This window comes from Bos taurus, chromosome 28 (genome assembly GCF_002263795.3).
Source record: "Bos taurus isolate L1 Dominette 01449 registration number 42190680 breed Hereford chromosome 28, ARS-UCD2.0, whole genome shotgun sequence".
Classification (NCBI taxonomy): Eukaryota; Metazoa; Chordata; class Mammalia; order Artiodactyla; family Bovidae; genus Bos; species Bos taurus.
This window is the reverse complement of record NC_037355.1, coordinates 24961561-24982120: the sequence shown is the minus strand read 5'-3', so window position 1 is coordinate 24982120 and position 20560 is coordinate 24961561. Positions and strand designations below refer to the sequence as shown.

The following is a 20560-nucleotide window of genomic DNA, read 5'->3' as shown; positions in this document are numbered from 1 at the left end:
ATGGTAACTCCCCTTTCTATTGCTTACCAACCACATGGCATAAAGCTCTATAGATCCCTTTTGCACCTCAATTTCCTTATGATAACTCAACTTACACACACGACTATATATAAAATAGATAACCAACAAGGACCTACTGTATTGCACACGGAACTATACTCAATAATTTATAACAACCTATAAGGGAAAAGAATCTAAAAAAGAATTGCACCTGAAATTAACATGACATTGTAAATCAACTAGTATTGTTGCTGTCCAACTCTTTGCGACCCCATGGACTGCAGCACACCAGGCTTCCCTGTCCTTCATCATATTCAGCAGCATGCTTAAACTCATGTTCATTGAGTCAATGATGCCATCCAACCATCTCATCCTCTGTTGTCCCCTTCTCCTCTTGCCTTCACTCTTTCCCAGAATCAGGGTCTTTTGTAATGAGTCAGCTCTTCGCATCAGGTGGCCAAAGTATTGAAGCTTCAGTTTCAGCATCAGAACTTCCAATGAATATTCACTATTGATTTCCTTTATGATTGACTGGTTTGATCTCCTAGGAGCTCAAAGGACTCTCAAAAGTATTCTCCAACTTTACAGTTCAAAACACTAATACTTAAATTAAAAAACAATAATTTCTCAGGACTTAAAAAATAATTTTAAAAAGATAAATAACTACTGTATAGCACAGCACATACTACATCTATTTATCCGTCTGTGAGTTATAGCAGAACAGCATTACTCTTTAAATAAAATATCATAACTTAATCTCCAAATTCAGTATATGCACATAGGTTTCATACAGGGCTTCCCTGGTGTCTCAGATAGTAAAGAATCTGCCTGCTTTGCAGGAAACCCGGATTCAGTGCCTGGGCCAGGAAGATCCCTTGGAGAAGGGAATAGCAATCCACTCCAGTATTCTTGCCTGGAGAATTCCATGGACAGAGGAGCTGGAGGGCTACAGTCCATGGAGTCAAAGAGTCAAACATGACTGAGAGACTAACACTTTCACTTTTCACACAGGGTTCTCACAAATTATTAAGGAAAGGAGTGAAACTGGGACCCAATTTAGAGGCTAGTTCTTAAGGAAGCAGTCAGAGGTCACCGTCTATTTCTCCCACAAATATTCCTTGACCTATAAATCCTCTTCAGAATAACCCTGGTATGTTTTACTTTCTAGTATAACTTTTTCTTCAAATTTGTTAGTTTCATATAATTAGGAGAAAAAGATACAGTGAAAACTTCCTGGTATTAAGTAATACCGTAATATGAATTGCCATATTAATTTTAAAAACAAAAGAAGAACGTACAAATTGCAGATTATTTAATCTGACCACAGTTTTTGCAAATGCAGTTTACATGCACTTTTTTGGGTTTGTTTGTTAATGGCACTTAAACTCTACTCAAGATTTCTGGAGATTAGTAATCCTGTTTTCCACTAGGGTTTAACCCCTGTCAAATCATTCCACCTGGAATGTTCCCTCATGATCAAAGATAATATTCAAAGACCTTGCCTCACCTAACTCCCTCCAGAAGGCCATCAGATAACTAGCTAATTCATGATCCTATGAGGAACCAAGAAAGGTTTTAGTTTTTGATGCATTCCACATCGCCCATATGCATGCGTGCACACTGGTGGCACAGTGGTAAAGAACCCTTCTGCCAATGCAGGAGACACGGGTTCAATCCCTGGGTCAGGAAGATCCCCTGAAGAAGGACTGGCAAACCACTCCGGTCAGTATTCTTGCCTGGAAAATGCCATGGACAGAGGAGCCTGGTGGGCCACTCTTCGGGGTCCCAGAGTCAGATACGACTGGCCATGGACACACATCCAGGCTTATGGCCCACATGCCTTGGGTCTCTGCTCCCTTCCTCCAACATTTCCCTTTGAAGAAAATATGTCTATTTCAGTTTAGACTTTCTAAGAATAATAACATAATCTCCAAGAATACTGACTATTTATTCAGCACTTAGCTGGTGATGGTATGCACAGAGGTATTTATACATTCCTAACAGAAAAGTCAGAGAGCATTCTGGAGTCAAAGATCAGTAAATCTCTTCCAGCTACCTTCTTCCCCACGGCCTAGGACACACTGAAATCTTTTGTCTTGAGAAAACAAAAGCCTCCAGAAATATTTAGCTCCCACCCTACCTCACTGCACTGTTCACAAAGAATGTCATCCAAACTGCAATCACCTACCATGTACCTTCAACCCACTATAATTAGGCTTCTGCTCCCACTACCCGACTGAAACTATCCAAGATTCACCACTGTAGTCCAGTTGCTCACTTAAGATCCTCCTTTCAGTTCTGAGTCCATCATTTCAGTCTCCCTGGTTGGCTTCTTTCCCCACATATAAAGGATAGTATTTCCCTTTGTCTCCTCTCCATTCACCCCATTTACTGGCACACTTGCCCTTCAGTCTATGATTGCCTGCTGTTGATTCTCACATCAAGAAAAGATATTCCTCCTGAATGTGAAATTTATCCACTAACTGGACATCTTTACCTGGCAGTTACAACTGAACCATGTCTAAAAGGGCTTCCCTGATGGCTCAGATGGTAAGGAATTTGCCTGCAATCCAGGAGACCCAAATTCTAACCCTTGGTCAGGAACGTCCCCTGGAGAAGGGTATGGCTGGCAACTCCAATATTATTGTTTGGAGAATTCCATGGACATAGGAACTTTGGTGGTCTACAGTCAATGGGGTCGTAGAGTGTCAGACAGGACTGAGTGGTTAAAACTTTCATGTCTAAAAGTTAATGAATTACTTCATTCTTTGGGCTTGCTTTAACCCCCAAATCCATCTAATGACCCATGAGTCTTCTGAGAAGCCATTAAGTTAAGCAGTTCAGTTCAGTTCAGTAGACCCTTCCATTTATCCCTGTGTTCCCCATTCCTACTTCTTTGCCTCCGTACATTCATTCAAAATGCTTATAGAGACCAATAACAAGGCATGTATCCATCAAAAGTAGAGAAAAGGGACCAGTTCTTATGGAGCTCACATTTTAATGAGTGTTAGATAGCAAACATTGTCAGGACCTAAGCTACCCTGAGTGGATTAATCTCAGAATTCAGATTGGCTTGCAGAATACAGCACTCCGAAACCTTCATGCTGTTCTAAGGAAGCACTGTCCAATGTAAATACAATGTGAGCTACAGAAATCATTTCAAAGCTTTTAGGAGGTATTTTCTTTAGGTAAAAAGAAGCAGGTAAAATAAAATTTAATATATTTCTGTTTAAGTCACCATAGCAAGCATATTATTTCAGCATGGAATTATTGTAAAAATTATCAGATAGTTTACATTTTTACATAAAACCTATGAAATTTAGTGTATATTTTATACTTAATGAACCGCAATTCAATGCTAAATATTCAATGATTGAAAGAAAATGTAGTGGTACCAAAATAAAGTTGTATTTTAAATTTTAAAATTAAAATAAAATAAAAATTGGTTTATCAGTTGTCCTACCCAAATTTCTAATTATTAGACAATGCAGTTATTTATGGAATTCATTTGAAATGCAAATCTAATTGCTTTAGGCTATATTCCACACTGCACCTGGCTAAACAACAACATCACCCAAGGGGGTTCTAGAAACCACACATTCTAAACTAACCCCTGCCTGGTTCCCTTAGATCTGAAGCTAAAAAGCCCATAAAGACTCAAAGAACAGCCTGGTAAAGGAAAGAGGGAATCAAGATTCCCCAGAGCAAAATTCACATTTTTCAGTCTAGCAAGCAAGGCCTCCAAGTTCCTGGCTTTGGGCCATATTTTACAGAATGTCTCTTAAACCAACCATTCTCCCCTACCCAGCCCTACCCCCAGCCTTGCTTCCTCTAGGCTATTTTAAGCAGCCCTATGATCAAGTAGAACTTAACATAGAAAGCTTTTTGGTCTTCAAATTTGCCTCTAATAAAGAACTAGAGGAAATGTGACACTGTGGAATCAAGTATTTCTTAATTCCCCAGCTTTTTATATATTTTCTTCTTGCTGTTGGTGGTGGTGTTTTTATTTTTTGGTCCACATCACAAGTCACGAGGGATCTGATCTCTCAAACAGGGATGAAACACTTTCCCAGATGAAACACTTTCCCACATCAGTGGTAGCCCAGATTAAACACTGGACTGCCAAGGAAACCCCAGATCAAATATTTCTTTTTGTTTCAAATCGATTATTTCTTATCCTGCTGCCTCACTCAGATAAAAGGGGCTTCCCTGGTGGCTCAGATGGTAAAGAATCTGTCTACAATGCAGGAGATCCAGGTTCAACCCCTGGGTTGGGAAGATCTCCTGGAGAAGGAAATGGCAATTCACGCCAGTATTCTTGCCTGGAGAATCCCATGGACAGAGGAGCCTGGCAGGGTACAGTCCATGGGATTGCAAAGAGTTGGACATGACTGAGGGACTAATGCACTCAGATAAAACTGAACACTCCCTTCTTTACTATCTCTGCACACATATTTAACACATCAATTGATTGCACTTACTTGTTTTGTTGTTCAGTCACTCCATCATGTCTGACTCTTTTGAGACCCCATGGACCGTAGCAAGCAGGCTTCCCTGTCCTTCATTATCTCCTGGAGTTTGCTCAACCATGTCCACTGAGTCAGTGATGCCATCCAACCATCTCGTCCTCTGTTGTCCCCTTCTCCTGCCTTCAATCTTTCCCAGAATCAGGGTCTTTTCCAATGACTCATCTCTTTGAATGGTGGTGGCCAAAGTATTGGAGCCTCAGCTTCAGCAACAGTCCTTCCAGAGAATATTCAGGGTTGATTTCCTTTAGCATTGGCTCGTTTGATCTCCTTGCAACCCAAGGGACTCTCAAAAATCTTCTCCAACATCACAGTTTGAAAGCATCCATTTTTGGTCCTCAGCCTTCTTTACTGTCCAACTCTCACATCTATACATGACTACTGGAAAAACAATAACTTTGACCATACAGAACTTTGTCAGCAAAGTAATGTCTCTGCTTTTTAATATGCTGTCTAGGCCGGTCATAACTTTTCTTCCAAGTAGCAATCATCTTTTAATTTCATGGCTGTAGTCACCATCTGCAGTGACTTTGGAGCCCCCAAAAATAAATCCGCCACTGTTTCCATTTTTTCCCCTTTTATTTGCCATGAAGTGATGGGATCATATGTCACGATCTTAGTTTTTTGAATGTTGAGTTTTAAGCCAGCTTTTTCACTCTCCTCTTTCAGTTTCATCAAGAAGCTCTTTAGTTCTTTGCTTTCTGCCATAAGAGTGGTGTCATCAGTTTATCTGAGGTTATTAATATTTCTCCCAGTAATCTTGATTCCAGCTTTTGCTTCATCCAGCCCAGCATTTCACATGATGTACTCTGCATATAAGTTAAATAAGCAGGGTGACAATATACAGCCTTGAGGTACTCCTTTCCCGATTTGGAACCAGTCCATTGTTCCAGGTCTGGTTCTAACTGTTGCTTCTTGACCTGCATACAGGTTTCTCAGGAGGCAGTAAGGTGGTCTGGTATTCCCAACTGTTTAAGAATTTTCCACAGTTTGTTGTGATCCACACAGTCAGAGGTGTTTGCATAGTCAAGGAAGCAAAAGTAGATGTTTTTCTAGGATTCTCTCGCTTTTACTATGATCCAACAGATGTTGGCAATTTGATCTCTGGTTCCTCTGCCTTTTCTAAATTGAGCTTATACATCTGGAATTTCTTGGTTCACATACTGTTGAAGCCTAGCTTGGAGGATTTTGAGCCTTACCTCGCTGGCATGTGAAATGAGCACAGTCGTGCAGCAGTTTGAATAGTGGTTCTTTACTAATATGAGAATATTTATGTGAGACTTTCCTAGTGGTCCAATAGTTAAGATCCTGCATTCCACTGCTTGGTGCATGGTCTCGAATTTAGGTGGGGAATTAAGATCCCACTGTGGTGTGGCCAAAAAAAGATTAAAAAAAAAAAGTTTGGAGAATTTTTATGTAAAGCTTGTTTGAGCTGCATCATAACAACAAATGTTTCAAAAGGATACAGGACTGGGTGAATAAAGTACCGTAGAATATGTCTGTACAATGGAATTCTAGGTATTCACTAAAGTAGCCTGTATTGCAATGACAAAATTTCAAAACATAGTATTAAAAAGGGCAGCTGAAAAATTACATATGATACAGTCCTCTGTGTGTGTATGTGGAAAGTGTTAGGGAGAAGTATCTATGTAAGTGTAGATTCCAATCATCAGCTACCTTTATAATAAAGGTTGTAAAAATTCTAATTACATTAAAAATAGAAATAAAAATTCAGAAAACCACATCCAGGAAACTTCAGTATCAATAAACTTTCTATGAAAAACTGTCTCAGTGCTCGCTTCAGCAGCACATATACTAAAATTGGAATGATACAGAGAAGATTAGCATGGCCCCTGTGCAAGGATGACACGCAAATTCATGAAGGGTTCCATATTTTTATGGAATTTAGAAAGATGGTAACGATAATCCTGTATGCAAGACAGCAAAAGAGACACAGATGTATAGAACAGTCTTTTGGACTCTGGGGGAGAGGGAGAGGGTGTGTTGATTTGGGAGACTGGCATTGCTGAGGGCCTATATATAACAGCATATATGAAACAAATCGCCAGTCCAGGTTTGATGCATGATACAGGATGCTTGGGGCTGGTGCACTGGGATGACCCAGAGGGATGGTATGGGGAGGGAGTTGGGAGGGGGGTTCAGGATGGGGAACACATGTATACCCATAGGGATTCATGCTGATGTATGGCAAAACCAATACAATATTGTAAAGTAATTAACCTCCAATTAAAATAAATAAATTAAAAAAAAAAGAAAAGACAAGAGTATATGTATATGGAAAAATAAAACAAATAATTTTTGAAGATAAAAAAAAAGAAAGAAAAACTGTTTCATTCCAAAAATAATAAGTAAATAAAAATTAAGGACTTAATGGATATTTTTCGCAAGAAGACAAACAGGTGGCCAGCAGGTACATAAAAAGAAGCTAATCATTATTCATTATTAAAAAAACACAAATCAAAACCACAATAAGATACTACCTCAAATAAAGTAGTGGCACTATTCAAAATAGTCAAGGTACGGAAACAACTTCAGTGTCTGTCAATTGATTAATGAGTAATGGGTACAAAAAATGTGGTATATATACAGAATGGGATTTTATTGTCTTTCAGTTCAGTTCAGTCGCTCAGTCATGTCTGACTCTTTGCAACCCCATGAACCACACCTTGCCAGGCCACCCTGTCCATCACCAACTCCCAGAGTTTACCCAAACCCATGTCCATCGAGTCGGTGATGCCATCTAACCATCTCATCCTCTGTCGTCCCCTTCTCCTCCTGCCCTCAATCTTTCCCAGCATCAGGGTCTTTTCAAATGAGTCAGCTCTTCACATTAGGGGGCCAAAGTATTGGAGTTTCAGCTTCAACATCAGTTGAATCAGTTCAAAATCAGTTCAGGACTGATTTCCTTTAGGATGGACTGGTTGGATCTCCTTACAGTCCAACAGACTCTCAAGAGTCTTCTCCAACACCAGAGTTCACTGATTCCTAGAATGTTGACGTTCACTCTTGCCATGTCCTGTTTGACCACTTCCAATTTGCCTTGATTCATGGACCTAACAGTCCAGGTTCCTATGCAATATTGCTCTTTACAGCATCAAACCTTGCTTCTATCACCAGTCCCATCCACAAATGGGTGTTGTTTTTGCTTTGGCTTCATCACTTCATTCTTTCTGGAGTTATTTCTCCACTGATCTCCAGTAGTGTATTGGGCACCTACCGACCTGGGGAATTCATCTTTCAATGTCCTATCTTTTTGCCTTGTCATACTGCTCACGGGGTTCTCAAGGCAAGAATACTGAAGTGGTTTGCCATTCCCTTCTCCAGTGGACAACATTCTGTCAGACCTGTTCACCATGACCCGTCCGTCTTGGGTGGCCCCACGTATAGTCTTTAAAAGGAAGGAAATCCTACCATTTGCAACAACATGGATGAACCTAATGGGCATTATTCCAAGAGAAATATGTTACACAGAGAAAGATAAATATTGCATGGTATCATATATATTTATGGAATCTAAAAAAAAAAATCAAACACAGAAACAGAGTAAAAATTGATTCGTAGGAGCTGAGGCATGAGAGAAACAGAGAGAGGTTGGTAAAAGGGTACAGGCTTTCAGTTATACAATGAATAAGGTCTGAGGTCCTAATGTATAATTTAGTAACAATAGTTGACAACAATGTACTGTATAACTGAAATTTGCTAAGAGAATGGAAGGCTTTCCAGGTGGCTCAGTGGTAAAGAATTTCCCTGCCAACGCAGGACACTTGGGTTCAATCTCTGGGTTGGGAAGATTCTGAGAAGGAAATGGCAACCCACTCCAATATTCTTGCCTAGGAAATCCCATGGACAGATGAGCCTGGTGGGCTATGATCCCTGGAATCTCAAAAGAATCAGAACGATTTAGTAATTAAAAGAACAACAACAAGAGAGCAAGATTTACATGTTTTCAGAAAGAAAAATGAAAAAGGTAAGTCTATGAGAAAGGGAAAGATAAATCCATGCTAATTAACTCAATGGAGGGAATACTCTTCACATTGTACACTTTAAGTAGCTTGCAAATCTATTTGTCAATTTTTTTGTGGTGGTGGAGGGAGAAAGCTACACTAGGTAATCTGTGGGATCCAACTAGTTTCCTGACCAGGGATTGAATCTATGCCCTCAGCAGTGAAAGCTCAGAGTCCTAACCACTGGACTGCCAGGAAATTCCCTTTATTTGTCAGTTATACCTCAATAAGACTGGAAAAAAATCTCAGTAATAATTTTTAAAATGAAAATAATGTAATCACTTAAAAATGTCAGACTATAAAGAATAAGGATTGATAATATCTAGAGGTAATAAATTTGTTGCTCTTGGTTTAAGTTTAAATTTAGAGGAAAATAACTATCAAAAAATTTTAATTTACACCTCAAGTACATTATTTTTGTTTACACTTTTCTGGAAAATCTTTTGCCCATCCTTTGCATTTCAACTCACATTGCTTTTAGGATTGTGTCTTGTGAACAATAGATCATTTATATTTTGTTTTATTTATTCAGTCTGTGGGATTTCTTTTAGGTTGGGTCTATATTTGTTAAATGGGTCATTTTTCTTTTATTTTACTCTATTAATTTAAAAGACAGACTATTTTGATTTTATGACTGATTCCCTTTATGTCTTTAAACTCTTAAATTTAAGAGTAGTATTTAAAGGATTTAAGAGTAGTGTCTTTAAATAGTACTCTTAAATCCATATTTCTCAATTTATTAAAATCATGATAGAAATCTACTTACTCTGACCCAACAAGAAGTACATAAATTTAATATTACAAGAATGAAGCCTCAAAAAAGTAATATAATACAATCTAATTTTTATAAAACCATAATTAATGTTAGTGTAGTTATAGGAACATAAACCAAATGTTTATTATTTGCTATGGAATTAGTGACTGGGGAAACATTCTTGTAATGAGAAAAAAATATTTTATTCAAGAGAAAAAATTTTCTTTCAACTACATGCTCATCTCCCTCCTATGTATTTATACTATAGAAATTTACCCTTAAGAACTATAGTATTGAAGATGCATGCAGGAATGACAAAACTTTATATAGACGAGTAAAGAAATGATTATGCTAAGGGCAGGAAAGAAATTTCCTCTTGGGGGTTGGGAAGATGATGAGATGTTAGAATGATATGCACAGATGGTTGCACTATTGGCAATATCCTATTTCTTAACCACTTGACTGGTGATTGACTGTTCTTGTACTAATTCTGAACTACACAAATGTCTTACATGAACTCTGCATGTATTATTTCAGAAGTGAAATTTAAAAAGCATATGGCAAAATGATAGCGTATGATACCACTCTCTGTATATATGCTTTTATATGTAACAAAAGTGATTTGAAAGAATATGAGACAAAAAAAAAAAAAGAATATGAGACAAATGTTAATAATGTCCATCTGGGTGAGTTGGAGGAGGCTCTTAGTCCATACAAACTCTATGTATACATACTCTATGCATACATACATATGTATGCTCTTATATGTAACAAAAGTGATTTGAAAGAGTATGAGACAAATGTTAATTCTGTCCATCTGGGTAAGTTGGAGGAGGCTTATAGTCCACAACAAATAAATTTACAATTAAAGGAAAAGATACTTAAGTGTCTGCTTGGACACATGTTATTTGAAATAAAACATTAGCACTGGCATTGCCATCATTGTTTCAAATACTTCATAGGGCAAACAAAATGTCATAGATGAAAATGAAGGCATTACAAGGAAATGTAGACATTACAAAAAATAATAATAATAATTTAGAAGTCATTTAATGATATAGAGGAAGGCACTGCATTTTCCCCTTTCCTTTTAAGTATTTCTTTAACAATTAGAAACAGGCAAATTCAAATCTACAGCTCCATTACTTTTCAAAGCCTCATAAACATCTTAAACATAGAATATAAATCAAATAAAGGAAAAGGAACACAAGAATAAAACCATAAATCAGAAAAAAGATTCTGAATTTTACAGTTTCCAAAAGACTGGTGTTACATGATGAAACGGGAAATCCTTAAGGTTTAATATCATCCACTAAGTATGGTTGTAAAGACTGACAACCAAATATAAGGCTTTTAATAAAAGAAAATGAAAAGAGCACCAGAAAATGATTTCCTAGTCTGTGAACACCGATGGTTTTTTGTTACTGCTGAATTTTTCTCACCTCTCTTTTAAGGATTACAAAGTCACAACTTGACCCTAAATTTACCTCTCTGGCAAGCTGCCAGCTAGCCCTTAGTGGTCTGTTCCTAAACCAGTTTGATGCTTGCTAACAAATGAGATGACATCCATGGAAACTAATGGGAGTTTTGAGAACACAAGGCTCCAGGCAGGAAGAAACCTCAGCAGATGTTATACATTTGGACATTGATAATGAAGCAATTCCAACAAGGTCTCTGGGTATTCTACTTGCAAAAGTGATTCAGACAAATCAGCTTGGGGATGAGCAATCAGAGGGACTAAAGACTGGATTAAATATGGTTAACAAAGGACTTTTACCAGGGACAAGCAATACTTGTCTCATAGAGATTCAAATGATATCTAAGACCTTTTAACTAATAATTAATTTAAAAACAGCAAAGAGAAAAATTTTAGCCAGTAATAAATGAGACTAATGCTACAAACTACTAAAAGGGAAGAAAATTTCACTGATTCCAAAACAACATAAAAATGTGATAATCATTTCAAAACATACACATATACCAAATTATCACATTACACACCTGTATGGATCACAATAAACTGGAAAATTCTGAAAGAGATGGGAATACCAGACCACCTGACCTGCTTCTTGAGAAATCTGTATGCAGGTCAGGAAGCAACAGTTAGAACTGGACATGGAACAACAGACTGGTTCCAAATAGGAAAAGGAGTATGTCAAGGCTGTATATCGTCACCACGCTTATTTAACTTATATGCAGAGTACATCATGAGAAACGCTGGGCTGGAGGAAGCACAAGCTGGAATCAAGATTGCTGGGAGAAATATCAATAACCTCAGATATGCAGAGACACCACCCTTATGGCAGAAAGTAAAGAGGAACTAAAAAGCCTCTTGATGAAAGTGAAAGAGGAGAGTGAAAAAGTTGGCTTAAAAGCTCAGCACTCCGAAAACGAAGATCATGGCATCCGGTCCCATCACTTCATGGGAAATAGATGGGGAAACAGTGGAAACAGTGTCGGACTTTATTTTCTGGGCTCCAAAATCACTGCAGATGGTGACTGCAGCCATGAAATTAAAAGACGCTTACTCCTTGGAAGGAAAGTTATGACCAACCTTGATAGCATATTCAAAAGCAGAGACATTACTTTGCCAACAAAGGTCTGTCTAGTCAAGGCTATGGTTTTTCCTCTGGTCATGTATGGATGTGAGAGTTGGACTGTGAAGAAAGCTGAGCTCTGAAGAATTGATGCTTTTGAACTGTGGTGTTGGAGAAGACTCTTGAGAGTCCCCCTTGGACTGCAAGGAGATCCAACCAGTCCATTCTGAAGGAGATCAGCCCTGGGATTTCTTTGGAAGGAATGATGCTAAAGCTGAAACTCCAGTACTTTGGCCACCTCATGCGAAGAGTTGACTCATTGGAAAAGACTCTGATGCTGGGAGGGATTGGGGGCAGGAGGAGAAGGGGAAGACAGAGGATGAGATGGCTGGATGGCATCACTGACTCGATGGACGTGAGTCTGAGTGAACTCCAGGAGTTGTTGATGGACAGGGAGGCCTGGCATGCTGCGATTCATGTGGTCGCAGAGTCGGACTCGACTGAACTGAACTGAACACCTTAACCTTGTACAGTGTTATATGTCAATTATATCTCAATGCAGGGTGGAAAAAATTAATTTAAAAAAAAGTAAAGTTTGATGTTTTTGTACAGTAAAATAAATAAACACAAAACAAGAAAAATAAGTTTGTTAAAAATAATATATTGCTTCATGGAATTATCATGGAAATAAAGACAAGTGTAGAATTCATCTGAAAAATATGAAAATGTCTGGCGGGAATAAACGCAAAGCTGAAATTCTAAAGAAGTGATAAAAAAGGATTTGCAGTGGCAGTAGACAACAAATCATAAAACAATGTACTTGGTACTAGGAAACACAATGATACCAGCAAATACAATCATCTCCTTTACACATCCCAAGAAAAATTCACCTTGAGCTAAACTTACACATCATTATATGTAGTTCTAAGAAGTGAGAACCCAGCTACATAAAAATAGTGGAATCTTTCATGTCTGGCATTTTAAGATTATTTACATTGAAGTTTTATACATCTTACCCTTTGCCTGCAGTGCCAGCTGGGTTTTACTAATTATGGGACAGATACACCAGAGGCTAACCATGCTCTGATATAAAACCCTTACTACACAAGCTTAGTGGCTAAGTAAGTTATGAAGTGGCCATCTGTGTTTTCTGCTTAAGCTGCTGAGAGGATCTCAAGGTTAGAAGAGACTTTCAAGGGCACGGAGTCCATCTAGTAAGGCCAAGCACCAACTATCTGCAATTCCTCTATCAAGCAATCCACCAACCTCTGCTTAAGTGCAAACAGTAACAAGAAACTGTCCAGTGTGCCGTTTCGTCCCACCCTTCATCCATCAGTCCTACTTCATCCTGGGAACCTGATATGGCAAGTCTCCCTTAAGCCTTCAGTTATATATCAGTGATGGATTATACTCCACAGAATAGAACAAAGGGCTATGAGTCCTTTCTTTAGACTGAAGTAGCCATACACTTTCAAGACTATCCAAATTGCTCTCCAGAAAGATAGTGGTAGTGCTCAGTGGCTCAGTGTCTGACTCTTTGAGAACCCATGACTGTAGCCTGCCAGGCTCCTCTATCCATGGAATTTTCCAAGCAAGGAGGCTGAAGTGGCTTGCCATTTCCTACTCTAGGGGATCTTGCTGACCGAAGGATCAGACCCACGTCTCCGGCATTGGCCGGCGGATTCTTTACCATTTCAGCACTTCAGGGAAGAAGGAAGATAGTACCAATGTATTTTCTCACAGAGTGCATAGACTGTCCCATTTTAAGTCAAATTTTCCATATTTTGTGATCATGTTCTTTTAGCTTTCCAAATTCAAATGGAAAGGAAAAAAGATAGAATAATGTATGCTTTTCAACTTATTATAGAGGCTGATCATTTAAAACTTATTTCTTGGACATTTATATTTCTTCTTTTGTGAAGCTGACAACTTACTATGTTTTTTTCTCCTTTATTTTAAATTTCCAGGCACCTCTATCGTTCCCCATAACATCATAAATCTTACTGATGTTATTTGTAAGTGCTCTTATTTACAACTACTGTCAGTATTATCTGATGTAATCTACTTTAATTAGAAATTTGAACTCTTTTTAGACCAAGCATGAGGTTTTTATGCTATCAGGAAACATCTTGAACTTCAATTCCTCTTTTCTATGTTCTATTTATGTTTTAATCTAAAGATTAAAGGCCAATAAACAGCAAAGCTACAGGATAAATTGTCTCCTCTCTACAGTTAACAAAACTAAACACAAACTCTTACAAAAAAAAAACTTACGTCACCTTTAACTTTATTTTTTTTCATAGTTATTATAGGCTTAATGTTATCTGACATTATATAACATCTTTATAACCTATGCTGCTGCTGCTGCTAAGTAGCTTCAGTCGTGTTCGACTCTGTGAGACCCCAGAGACAGCAGCCCATCAGGCTCCCAGTCCCTGGGATTCTCCAGGCAAGAACACTGGAGTGGGTTGCCATTTCCTTCTCCAAAGCATGAAAGTGAAAAAATAAAGTGAAGTCACTCAGTCATGTCCGACTCCTAGCGACCCCATGGACTGCAGCCCACCAGGCCCCTCTGTCCATGGGATTTGCCAGGCAAGAGTATTGGAGTAGGTTGCCATTGCCTTCTCCGTTATATAACATCTTTAAAAAGATAATTATATAACATCTTAAAATATCTGTGTTCAATCAAATATGTTTACTTTAGCAATAATTATAATGATGAAAAAGCAGAAGCCAATTATTTCTCCTGAACAATAATATTTTCCTGACAATGCTATTGTAATTTGATAATGCTACTATTTTAGGTAATATATAGACTATTATTCAAAAATAAATTACAGTAAGACTTTCCTGGTGGTCCAGAGGCTGGGAATCTGCCTGCCAGTGCAGAGGACACAGGATCAATCCCTGATCCAGGAAGATTCCACATGCCTGGGGGGACAACTAAGCCTGCTCGCTGCAACTACTGAACTCCTGCACCTAGAGCCCATTCTCCCCAGCAAAAGAAGACACCAAAGGAGAAGCCCTTGAACCATGACTAGAAACTAGCCCAAATGCAGCAACAAAGACCCAGTGCACCAAAAATAAATAAATAATAAAATGTTTAAAATGAATACATTGTTATAATTAAAGCAGCTATTATAGAGCCATTTAATGGGTAACAATTGACAAGAACACAGCTATAACTAGAATGACTAAATAAAACAACTGACAAGCCAAATGTTGGAGAAGATGCAGAGCAATTAATAGTCTCATAATTTCAGTGGAAGAGTCTTAAAATATTAAACATACATCTACCCTACAAGCAATTCAAATTCTACTTACGCAAGACAAATGAAAATATATGTTCACACCCAGAAAAAGCCCTGCATAAGAATGCATTGGCCTGAATGTAGAGAAATTGGATCTTTCATACACTGGCTGTTCCTCTAAGAGTTAAACATAGAATTAACATGACTGAGCAATTCCATTCCTAGGTATGTACCCATGAGAAATGAAAACATGTCTACACAAAAACTTGTAGTGAATCCACATATCGGCATTGTTCAGAAGAGCCAAAAAGTGGAAATAACTCAAATGGACCTCAGCTGGTGACTGAGTAAGTAAAATACGCTGCATGCATACAATGGAATATTATGCAGGAAGAGAGGAAGGTACGTGCTACAACATGGATGAATCCTGAAAGCATTATGTTAAATGAAAGAAACCACTTATAAAGTATGATCCTTTTTCTGTGAAATACATTATTTGGGGGGATAAGGAAAAGGTTCTAAAATTGATTGTGGTGATCCATGCACAACTGTGAGTACACTAAATAGTCCCAGAAAAATATATTCTATAAAATTCAATATGTGAAAAAATTATAGAAAAGGCAAAATCAACCTACGGTGATAGAAATAAACCCAGTAGTTGCTTGGAGGGAGAGCAGATTAACTAGGAAGAGGTGCTGCTGCTGCTGCTGCTAAGTCACTTCAGTCGTGTCCGACTCTGTGCGACCCCATAGACGGCAGCCTACCAGGCTCCCCCATCCCTGGGATTCTCCAGGCAAGAATACTGGAGTGGGTTGCCATTTCCTTCTCTAATGCATGAAAGTGAAAAATGAAAGTGAAGTCGCTCAGTTGTGTCCGACTCTAGCGACCCCATGGACTGCAGCCTACCGGGCTCCTCCGTCCATGGGATTTTCCAGGCAAAAGTACTGGAGTAGGGTGCCATTGCCTTCTCCAGGAAGAGGTGCTAGGATGACAGAAAAGATGGATGTCTTACTGTGCATTCATCAAAACTGGTTAAGTAATATTTTTAAGACCTGGGTATTTCACTGTATATAAAATACATTTCAAAAATAAGGCTAGGGACTTTCCCAGTGAGAGTCAAAGTTTTATTCCCTCACTCATGCAATCCCATGGATTGTAGCCTGCCAGGCTTCTCAATCCATGGAATTCTCCAGGGAAGAATACTGAAGTGGGTCGCCATTCCCTTCCTCAGGGGATCTTCCCAAAGCAGGAGGTATCAAACCTGGGTCTCCTGAATTGCAGGCAGATTCTCTACCATCTGAGCCACCAGGGAAGCTGGTGGTCCAGTGATTAAGACTTCATGATCCCAGTGCAGGAGGCCTGGGTTCGATCCCTGGTCAGGGAACTAGATCCCACATGCCACAACTAAAGAGTCTACATGCTGCAACTAAGACCTGGCACAGCCAAATAAATAAGGCTGTTATTTAATGCCCACAAAACTATTAAGAGGATCTACCCTTCAGATGTGAGAGTAAGGAGGATTAAAGAAGGGAGGGACAATGAATATAAAGAACATTTTTCATTTTCTTCATATATTTCTTCTTTTTTTTTTCTCTGTTCCTCCAAATTTATTCTTGTGTGAAGACATGCTGGGGCTTTTTTTCTTAAGAGCTTATGTTGTATGTTCTCTTCCCCAGGTCACCCCTCTAGTGGCTGCAGCCTCTCTCTCCCAGTCACCTGACTCATAATCGGCAGGATGTTTTGCGGGGTCCCAGCCACTTCTGGCATGGGAGGTGAGTATGGACCATGCTGGGCCTAGGGACCCAGAGGGCTAAGGCTTTGAACCTGCAGAGGCTGGGGGTTGCCGGCAGGCTATAAGTCCCAGGGGGTGGCCAGGGGCCAAGAGACCTCCTCCAAGTGGGGTCAGCTGGATGCAGAGATGACAGCTGTAGTGTGGCTGGACTTCTCTAGTATCTCAGAGTCCCGAAGCCAGGTAGATAGTTGAAAAGCATGTGACAGACCTTGTATGCCCACAACCATGTCATAAGCAAGGTGTGGTCACTCAGCTATAGGAGCAGTAGCTGAGCAGGAGGGGTGGAATGGAGCACCAGGCCTCACATGCAGCCCCAGGACCCAGAGGCCTGTGCTCTGCTTGGGTCCCCTGCAGATTGAGGGGGCCCTGACCTCTGATAGAGTCCCCTGTAGACGGAGGGGGTCCTGTCCTCTGCTTGAGTTCCCCACAGATTGAAGTGTGCTGTCCTGCTTGCATCCCCCGCAGATTGAGGGGGGCCTGTCCTCTGCTTCTTCATACATTTCCTTCAAGATTATTCTTTTTTTGTAATTTAAAATTAGTTTAAATGAGTTCATTGGATTTCCTTTGAAATCATACTGATGTTTGTATTTTCTTGCTCAACAAAATTTTGACTACACTTTAATATTTGTTTCAGATCATTAATTGTACCTTGGGTGCTAGTATACTTTTCCTGCTATTCTGATAATCTATAAATATCACCTGGACTTAAAGTTTTATAATTTATACACACCCTGAAAGATGATTAATGTAATTTATTTCCTATCTAGCTCACAATCAACAACAAAAAAATTTTAATGCTACTTTGTCCTAGATTGAGGGAATAAGCTGTTACTGATTGACTGGTTATCTTCTATTTTACTTTGTCTCCACTGAGTTCCTCTGAGTTAGACTTCTCTCTTTTGCACTGAGTTTTTTGTAAGATAGGGTTGTGTGGAAGATAAGAGTGGAAAGGGCAAGATAAAGAAGGAATGAAGTCTGAGTCACATTCTCTTCCAATCCTAAACCTACTTAGCCTCATCATCTTCTCACTTCCATTTTTCAACATCCCAGATACTTACTATGCCCATATTTGATCATATAGTGACCAGAATCCAACTTTCTCAACCAAAATGAACCATTTGGTCACACTGTGCAATAGGACGTTAAATAGTCAGAGGCATTTTTCATTATTATTGAAAAGCTTCCTTCATTTAACCTCCAAAACTTAAAATATGTGCCATTATTATGTCCAAAGGAAAGTTAAGATGACTTAAAGATAACCAAATAAAATGTTCAGCTTAAAATGAAGTCCATCATAATTATATCAGTCAAGAAATATGAATGGATACTAAAAACTAAGAAGTAACAGAATGCTTACACAGTCTTAAAGCATCTCTACAGGAGAAATTTATTACAGAAGGAAAAAGGGTAATTTAGGAGAAACTTGGCAGATGCCACCTTAACCAAGAGATCAATGTTAAGAACATAGTTATGGAACAAACTGACATCATGTGCTTTCAGATATAAATTCACTGAAAAAAAACAAAAAAACAAAGAACTTCGCTGGTGTTTCACTGGTTAAGAATCTGCCTTCCATGTTGATGTATGGCAAAAAACAACACAACACTGTAAAGCAATTATCCTCTAATTAAAAATAAATAAATTATTAAAAAAAGAATCTGCCTTCCAATGCAGGGAACGCAGCTTTGAGCCTGAGCCCGTATGTGTACTAGAATGCAGACCTAGCACAGGCAAAATCAAAAACAAAACAACCAACAACAACAATAAAAACCAAAGCACTGCTAACTCACTTCTGTGGCATTCTTGTTAAAAATGCATAATCTGAATCTAATCATGAGCAAACATCAGTTCAGTTCAGTCGCTCAGTCGTGTCTGACTCTTTGCGACCCCATGGACTGTAGCACGCCAGCCTTCCCTATCCATCACCAACTCCCGGAGCTTGGTCAAACTCATGTCCATTGAGTCAGTGATGGCATCAAGCCATCTCATCCTCTGTTGTCCGCTTCTCCTCCCGCCTTCACTCTTTCCCAGCTTCAGGATCTTTTCCAATGAGTTAGTTTATCGCATCAGGTGGCCAAAGTAATGGAGTTTCAGCTTCAGCATCAGTCCTTCCAATGAATATTCAGGACTGATTTCCTTTAGAATGGACTGGTTGGATCTCCTTGCAGTCCAAGGGACTCTTAAGAGTCTTCTCCAATACCACAGTTCAAAGGCATCAATTCTTTGGCGCTCAGCTTTCTTTATAGTCCAACTCTCACATCCATTCATGACTACTGGAAAAAATTGAAACTTTAACTAGATGGACTTTTGTTGGGAAAGTAATGTCTCTGCTTTGTGATATACTGTCTAGCTTTGTCATAGCTTTTCTTCCAAGAAGTAAGCGTCTTTTAATCTCATGGCTACAGTCACCATCTGCAATGATTTTGGAGCCCCCCAAAATATAGTCTCTCACTGTTTCCACTGTTTCCCCATCTATTTGCCATGAAGTGATGGGACCAGATGCCATGATCTTAGTTCTCTGAATGTTGAGCTTTAAGCCAACTTTTTCACTCTCCTCTTTCACTTTCATCAAAGGCTCTTTAGTTCATCTTTGCTTTCTACCCTAAGTGTGGTGTCATCCAAAAATCTGAGATTATTGATATTTCTCATAGCAATCTTGATTCCAGCTTGTGCTTCATTCAGCCTGGCATTTTACATGATATACTGTGCATATAAGTTAAATAAGCAGGGTGACAATAAACAGCCATGACATACTCCTTTCCCAATTTGGAACCAGTCTGTTGTTCCACTGTTGCTTCTTGACCTGCATACAGATTTCTCAGGAGACAGGTCAGATGGTCTGGTATGCCCATGTTGTTAAGAATTTTCCACAGTTTGCTGTGATCCACACAGTCAAGGCCTTTGGCATAGTCAATAAAGCAGAAGTTTTTCTGGAACTCTCTTGCTTTTTTGATGATCCAGCGGATGTTGGCAATTTGATCTCTGGTTCCTCTGCCTTTCTAAATCCAGATTGAACTTCTGGAAGTTCATGGTTCACTTACTGTTGAAGCCTGGCTTGGAGAATTTTGAGCATTACTTTGCTAGCGTGTGAGATGAATGCAATTGTGCAGTAGTTTGAGCATTCTTTGGCATTGCCTTTCTTTGGGATTGGAATGAAAACCGACCTTTTCCAGTCCTGTGGCCACTGCTGAGTTTTCCAAATTTGCTGACATATTGACTGCAGCACATTCAAAGCACATTCACAGCATCATCTTTTAGGATTTGAAATAGCTCAACTGGAATTCCATCACCTCCACTAGCTTGTTCGTAGTGATGCTTCCTAAGGCCCATTTGACTTCTCATTCCAGGATGTCTGGCTCTAGGTCAGTGATCACACCATTGTGATTATCTGGGTCATGAAGGTCTTTTTTGGATAGTTCTTCTGTATATTCTTGCCACTTCTTCTTAATATCTTCTGCTTCTGTTAGGTCCACAACATTTCTCTCCTTTATTGTGCCCATCTTTGCATGCAATGTTCCCTTGGTATCAAATAAACCCATATAAGAGACATTCTAACTGAGGTATACTCTTTGAAAATGTCAGGCTGACAAGACTAATGAGATAGAACGACTGAATGCAATTTATAATCTGAGATTATTTTTGATATGCACTGCATTAAGGACAGATGGTGAATTT

At 39.0% G+C, this 20560-nt stretch overlaps 1 protein-coding gene and 1 non-coding gene across 5 annotated transcripts in view; one reads left to right on the top strand and one right to left on the bottom strand.

Annotated features, from left to right (window-relative positions):
• TET1 (tet methylcytosine dioxygenase 1) overlaps positions 1-20560 on the bottom strand; it is a 136819-nt gene that overhangs the window by 62094 nt on the left and 54165 nt on the right. The gene's annotated exons all lie outside the window — the stretch shown is intronic.
• On the top strand, positions 6318-6424 carry LOC112444779 (U6 spliceosomal RNA). Its single transcript, XR_003033149.1, has one exon. It is a non-coding gene; the product is annotated as a U6 spliceosomal RNA (small nuclear RNA).